This window comes from Oncorhynchus gorbuscha, linkage group LG16, assembly GCF_021184085.1.
Source record: "Oncorhynchus gorbuscha isolate QuinsamMale2020 ecotype Even-year linkage group LG16, OgorEven_v1.0, whole genome shotgun sequence".
NCBI lineage: Eukaryota > Metazoa > Chordata > Actinopteri > Salmoniformes > Salmonidae > Oncorhynchus > Oncorhynchus gorbuscha.
In genome coordinates, this window is record NC_060188.1 from 84844592 (window position 1) to 84852091 (window position 7500).

The window sequence follows — 7500 nt, forward strand, 5'->3', positions numbered from 1 at the left end:
AGAGAGAGAGAGAGAGAGAGAGAGAGAGAGAGAGAGAGAGAGAGAGAGAGAGAGAGAGAGAGAGAGAAAGAATGATAGAGAAAAAAAGAGAGAGAGAGAGAGGGAGAAATTTGACGGCACGAGTGTGAAGTGCGGCGGGCCTGAAGAGTGTGTGTGTGTGTATACTCTGTGTGTGTATGTGTGTGTGTGTGTGCAATAAAGGGATTCTGGGCAATAAAAGAGCAGCATGGTTAAGTGTGGAGTTATTGCTTTTTGACATGGGCTCTGTGGTGACATGGGCTCTGTGGTGACATGGGCTCTGGTGACATGGGCTCTGTGGTGACATGGGCTCTGTGGTGACATGGGCTCTGTGGTGACATGGTCTCTTGTGACATGGTCTCTGGTGACATGGGCTCTGTGGTGACATGGGCTCTGTGGTGACATGGGCTCTGTGGTGACATGGGCTCTGTGGTGACATGGGCTCTGTGGTGACATGGGCTCTGTGGTGACATGGTCTCTGTGGTGACATATTGTGGTGATATCCCTCCTAAATGGTCGGCTCTGTTCATATCGACCCAGTGAGGCAGCAGGCTAATGTTCCTATCGACCCAGTAAGGCCAGCAGGCTAATGTTCCTATCGACCCAGTAAGGCCAGCAGGCTAATGTTCCTATCGACCCAGTAAGGCCAGCAGGCTAATGTTCCTATCGACCCAGTAAGGCCAGCAGGCTAATGTTCCTATCGACCCAGTAAGGCCAGCAAGGCTAATGTTCCTATCGACCCAGTAAGGCCAGCAGGCTAATGTTCCTATCGACCCAGTAAGGCCAGCAGGCTAATGTTCCTATCGACCCAGTAAGGCCAGCAGGCTAATGTTCCTATCGACCCAGTAAGGCCAATGTTCAGACCCAGTAAGGCTAGGCTAATGTTCCTATCGACCCAGTAAGGCCAGCAGGCTAATGTTCCTATCGACCCAGTAAGGCCAGCAGGCTAATGTTCCTATCGACCCAGTATCGAGGGCCAGCAGGCTAATGTTCCTATCGACCCAGTAAGGCCAGCAGGCTAATGTTCCTATCGACCCAGTAAGGCCAGCAGGCTAATGTTCCTAACCCAGTAAGGCCAGCAGGCTAATGTTCCTATCGACCCAGTAAGGCCAGCAGGCTAATGTTCCTATCGACCCAGTAAGGCCAGCAAGGCTAATGTTCCTATCGACCCAGTAAGGCCAGCAGGCTAATGTTCCTATCGACCCAGTAAGGCCAGCAGGCTAATGTTCCTATCGACCCAGTAAGGCCAGCAGGCTAATGTTCCTATCGACCCAGTAAGGCCAGCAGGCTAATGTTCCTATCGACCCAGTAAGGCCAGCAGGCTAATGTTCCTATCGACCCAGTAAGGCCAGCAGGCTAATGTTCCTATCGACCCAGTAAGGCCAGCAGGCTAATGTTCCTATCGACCCAGTAAGGCCAGCAGGCTAATGTTCCTATCGACCCAGTAAGGCCAGCAGGCTAATGTTCCTATCGACCCAGTAAGGCCAGCAGGCTAGTCTCTTTTTATTGGTATGTAAATGTTATGAAAGTTGTATTGTCAATTTGATTTGTATTTAAATGTCACTATAAATGTGTATATGACACTGCAACAAAATAACAATAAAGTCAGTAAAGTAAAGTAGAGAAACAGGCCCAACCTATACTAATGCAATTCCCTCTAGGTTACAGAGAGCTGGTAGTCCCATGCAACAAACTACCAGGTGTGAAACAGGGAAGAGACTCAGGGGTTATGTTAAATTGGTATAGAGCAGACCTATCCCACTAAATTAGTCAAAACAGGAACATTTTACATCTGGATAGAAATTAATTATCTAAAAAGTGAAAAATGTCCTCCCGTGTGCTACCTATATCCCCCACTAGAATCCTCATACTTTAACAATGACAGCTTCTCCATCCTAGAGGGGAAGATCAACAATTTCCAGGCCCAGAGACATGTAGTAGTCAGTGGCAATCTAAATGCCAGAACTGGACAAGAACCTGACACCCTCAGCACACAGGGGGACAAACACCTACCTGGAGGTGACAGCATTCCCTCCCAAATATGCCCCCCAAGACATAACTATGACAAAACAACCAATAAAAATGTGTCACAACTCCTACAGCTCAGTCACATGCTGGATCTTTACATATGCAATGGTAGGCTTCAAGGAGACTATGGTAGGTGCACCTACAGCTCATCCCTTGGCTTTTGTACTGTAGATTATTTTATCATTGACCTCAACTCATTGTTTCTCAGAGTGTTCACAGTCAGCCCAATAACATTCCCATCAGATCACAGCAAAATCACAGTCTACCTGAACAGAGCAATACTCAATCATCAGGCTTCAAAGTCAAAGGAACTGCACCATATTTGGAAATGCTATAGATGGAAGGAAAGTAGTGTAGAAACCCACCAAAAAACCTATATATTTGACCTTTAAGCTACCCTATCATATCTAAAAATGTCAAACAGACAACCCAAGAAAATTAAAAACAAAGACAAATGGTTTGATGAAGAATGCAAAAACCTGAGAAAGAAATTGAGAGACCTGTCCAACCAAAAACATAGAGACAGATAACCTGAGTCTACGTCTTCACTGTGGTGGAGCACTAAAACAATACAGAAATACACTACGGAAAAAGAAGGAACAGCACGTCAGAAATCAGCTCATTAGCAGCGGACTTGTACATTTCCTCAGTGAAAACAATGTACTGAGCAAATGTCAAATTGGCTTTTTAGGAAATTACCGTACAACTGACCACATATTCACCCTGCACACCCCAATTGACAAACAACCAAACTAAACCAAAGGCTTCTCATGCTTTGTTGATTTCAAAAAATCTTTTGACTCAATTTGGCATGAGGGTCTGCTATGCAAATTGATGGAAAGCGGTGTTGGGGGACAACATTATAAAATCCATGTACACAAACAAGTGTGCAGGTTAAAATGGGCAAAAATACACACATTTCTTTCCACAGGGACAGGGGGTGAGACAGGGATGCAGCTTGAGCGCCACCCTGTTCGACATCTATATCTATATATATATATATCTATATATATCTATATATCTATATATATATCTATATATGACAGTAAACAAATGTCCAGTTGCCAGGACCACAAATACAAATTCCATATAGGCACTGTTGCCCTAGAGCACACAGAAAACTACACCTCCAGTGCATTCGGAAAGTATTCAGACGGCTGGACTTTTTCCACATTTTGTTGAGTTACAGCCTTATTCTAAAATGGATTAAATTACCATCAATCTACACACAATTCACCATAATGACAAAGCAAGTGTCACGCCCTGACCTTAGAGATCCTTTGTATGTCTCTATTTGGGTCAGGGCGTGAGTTGGGGTGGGCATTCTATGTTTTGTTTTTCTATGATTTTCTATTTCTATGTTTTGGCCAGGTATGGTTCTCAATCAGGGACAGCTGTCTATCGTTGTCACTGATTGGGAACCATACTTAGGTACCCTTTTCCCACCTGTGTTTGTGGGAAGTTAACTTTGTTTGATGGCACATAGCCTTAAGTGTCGCGGTTTGTGTTGTATTGTTTATTGTTATGTCAGCGTCATTTCGAATAAAGGAGAAAATGTATGCCCACCACGCTGTACCGTGGTCCAGTTCTTTTAACGGCCGTGACAGCAGGTTTTTAGAAATGTTTTGCTGCACATACATGTACCTTTGACTATGTACAGACTCAGTGAGCATGTCAATACAAACTATATTTATGTGTGTACTATTTTCACATAAATATAAGACTGTACATAGCCATAATATGACATTTGTATCTAATTCCTTTGAAACTTGTGAGTGAAATGTTAATTATTTCACTTTTGTTTATTATATATTTCACTTGCTTTATTTCACTTGCTTTGGCACTGTAAACATATGTAAACATATGCCCATATGTAAACATATGCCCTTTGAATTAAGTTTGTATTTGTATTTATTAAGGATCCCTATTAGCTGCTGCTAAGGCAACAGCTATTTTTCCTGGGGTCCAGCAAGGCAGTTGTATACAATTGAAAATATTACATGACATTGCATTTCATAGCACTTTTCACAACACATTAAATGTGTTCCCTCAGGCCAATATTCTACCATCACATTTCTACACGTGTGTGTAGATGTGTGTGTATAGCATTTGTATTTGTTATGGATCCCCACTCTTCCTGGGGTCCAGCAAAATGAAGGCAGTTTATACCATTTAAAAAACATTACAATACATTCACAGACCGTGTGCCCTCAGGCCCATACTCCACCACTACCACATATATACAGTGCAAAATCCATGTGTACGTGTGTGTATAACGCGTATGTTATTGTGTGTGTGTGTGTGTGTGTGTGTGTGTGTGTGTGTGTGTGTGTGTGTGTGTGTGTGTGTGTGTGTGTGTGTGTGTGTGTGTGTGTGTGTGTGTGTGTGTGTGTGTGTGTGTGTGCGCCTATGTTTGTGTTGCTTCACAGTCCCCTCTGTTCCTTAAGGTGTTTTTAAACTGTTTTTAAATCTAATTTTACTGCTTGCATGACGAGATGTGGAATAGAGTTCCATGTTGTCATGGCTCTATGTAGTACTGTGCGCCTTCCATTGTCTGTTCTGGATTTGGGGACTGTGAAGAGACCTCTTGTGGCATATCTTGTGGGATATGCATGAGTGTCCGAGCTGTGTCCCGGGAGTTCAAACAGACGGCTAGGTGCGTTCAACATGTCAATCCCTCTCAATACCTCTCAGCAGTGACAAAGTAAATCTCTCCTCCATTTAGAGCCAGGAGAGATTGATATGCATATTATTAATATTAGCTCTTTGTGTACAGTACATCCAAGGGCCAGCCTTGCTGCCATGTTTTGAACCAATTTTCCTGTCCTTTTTTGTGGCACCTGACAACACGACTAAACAGTAATCCAGGCGCAACAAAACTAGGGCCTGTAGGACCTGCCTTGTTGACAGTGCTGTCAAGAAGGTAGAGCAGCACCTTACCATGGACAGACTTCTCCCCTTAGCTACTGTTGTATCAACACGTTTTGACCAGGACAGTTTACAATCCAGAGTAACTCCAAGCAGTTTAGTCATCTCAACTTTCTCAATTTCCACATTATTCATTACAAGATTTAGTTGAGGTTTAGGGTTTAGTGAATGATTTGTCCCAAATACAATGCTTTTAGTTTTAGAAATATTTTGGACTGACTTATTCCTTTGCCGCACACTCTGAAACTAACTACAACTCTTTGTTAAGTGTTTCAGTCATTTCAGTTGCTGTAGTAGCTGACATGTACATTGTTGAGTCATCTGCATACATAGACACTCTGGCTTTCCTCAAAGCCAGTGCCAATTCATTAGTAAAGAGTGAAAAGGTAATGGGCCTAGACAGCTGCCTTGGGGAATTTCTGATTCTACTTGGATTATGTTAGAGAGGCTTCCATTAAACAACACCCTCTGTGTTCTGTTAGTCATGCAACTCATTATCCATAATATAGCAGGGGGTTGAAAGCCATAACACATACGTTTTTCCAGGAGCAGACTATGATCGATAATGTCAAAAGGCGCATTGAAGTCTTACAAAACAGTCCCCACAATCTTTTTATCGTAAATTTCTCTCAGCCAATCATCAGTCATTTTTGTAAGTGCTGTGCTTATTGAATTTCCTTCTCTATAAGCATGCTGAAAGTTTGTTGTCAATTTGTTTACTGTAAAATAGCATTATATCTGGTCAAACACAATTTCTTCCAAAGGTTTACCAAGGTAACAGGCTGATTTGTCAGCTATTTTAGCCAGTAAAGTGGGATTTACCATTCTTAAGTAGCGGAATGACTTTTGCTCTCCTCCAAGCCTGGGGGCACACACATTCTAGTAGGCTTAAATTGAAGATATGGTAAATAGGAGTGGCAATATTGTCCACTATTATCCTCAGTAATTTTCCATCCAAGTTGTCAGACCCCAGTGGCTTGTCATTGTTGATAGGCAACAATCTTTTTTTACCTCTTCCACACTAACTTTACAAAATTCAAAAAATTACAATGTTTGTCTTTCATAATGTCACGCCTTGGTAATTGTATTTTGTGTTTTTTGTTATATGTTTGGGTAGGCCAGGGTGTGACATGGGTTTATATGTTGTTTTCGTATTGGGGTTTGTAGTATTTGGGATCGCGGCTAATTAGGGGTGTTGTATAGGCTTGGCTGCCTGAGGCGATTCTCAATTAGAGTCAGGTGCTTATCGTTGTCTCTGATTGGGAACCGTATTTAGGCAGCCTGAGTTTCGCTTTGTATTTCGTGGGTGTTTGTTCCTGTCTCTGTGTTGTAGTCACCAGATAGGCTGTAATTAATTTCACGTTCCGTTCTGTTGTTTTGTAGTTAGTTTCAGTTATTTCATGTACCGCGATTCTTTCATTAAAGTCATGAGTAACCTACACGCTGCATTTCGGTCCGACTCTCTTCATTCAACAGATGAACGTCGTTACACATAATTTTGATCCGATATACCTGGATGTGTAATGTCAGTGTTTGTTGCTGGCATGTCATGCCTAAGTTTTCTAAACTTGCCAGTAGAAAAATCATTAAAGTCATTGGCAATATCAGTGGGTTTTGTGATGAACGAGCCATCTGATTCAATTTCATTTAAGGTGCTTCAAAACCTTTTACTATCATTCTTTATAGAATTTCTGCTTGTTTCATAGTATAGTTTATTCTTATCTTTACCAGTTTTGACTGTCATTGTTTTAATGGGTGTAATGCTTATTATTACCTGAAATAAGCTATGTCATAAATGTGTCAAGTGCCGCGTCTGGTTGCTCCTCATTACACACCACAGACCAACAAATGTTCTTTACATAAACAACATAGGAATCATTACAAACATATTGTATGACCTCTTATACACTATATTAGGTGCAGCCTTTGGAACATTGGTTTTCCTAGATATGGCTACTGTATTGTGTTCACTACATCCGATGGATTTGGATACTGCTTTAAAGCACATTTCTGCAGCATTAGTAAAGTGCCCGACCAGTTTTGAGCCCCACCTGCATCGCCACAAAAATACATTTTATTTTATGTTGTCTGTTTTGCATGTTATTTTGGCATTAATACATGTCACATATCAGTTTGCAAACAATGTAAAGTAAAATATAAAATAATTGAGTGAATTAAGCCACATACAAACATGCTCTCTTTTGTGTTTTCTTGAGAATTCAGAACATGGACCGTTTTTACAGTATTCTCCCTGTACACCAAGTCAGAACCATAGGATATATAAAGGCATATAAGCAGACAATGATTCAATTTCTCTAAAACAGGCAATAGGCTACATGTGCACCACCAAGTCAGAACAGTAGGCACAATTGATACATTTTTTATTTAACTAGGCAAGTCAGTTAAGAACAAATTCTTATTTTCAACCTTAACCACATCAAGGTTGAGACAAGCATATTCTTAACTTTAATGTTAAAATATCTAGTGTTACGATATAATAATGTCAATTTGTTTACCATTTTAGAA

The 7500-nt window shown here is 41.3% G+C and overlaps 1 protein-coding gene across 1 annotated transcript in view; it reads right to left on the reverse strand.

Moving 5' to 3' along the window:
• LOC123999852 (SH2 domain-containing protein 3C-like) overlaps positions 1 to 7500 on the reverse strand; it is a 160125-nt gene that overhangs the window by 26917 nt on the left and 125708 nt on the right. The window lies entirely within an intron of this gene.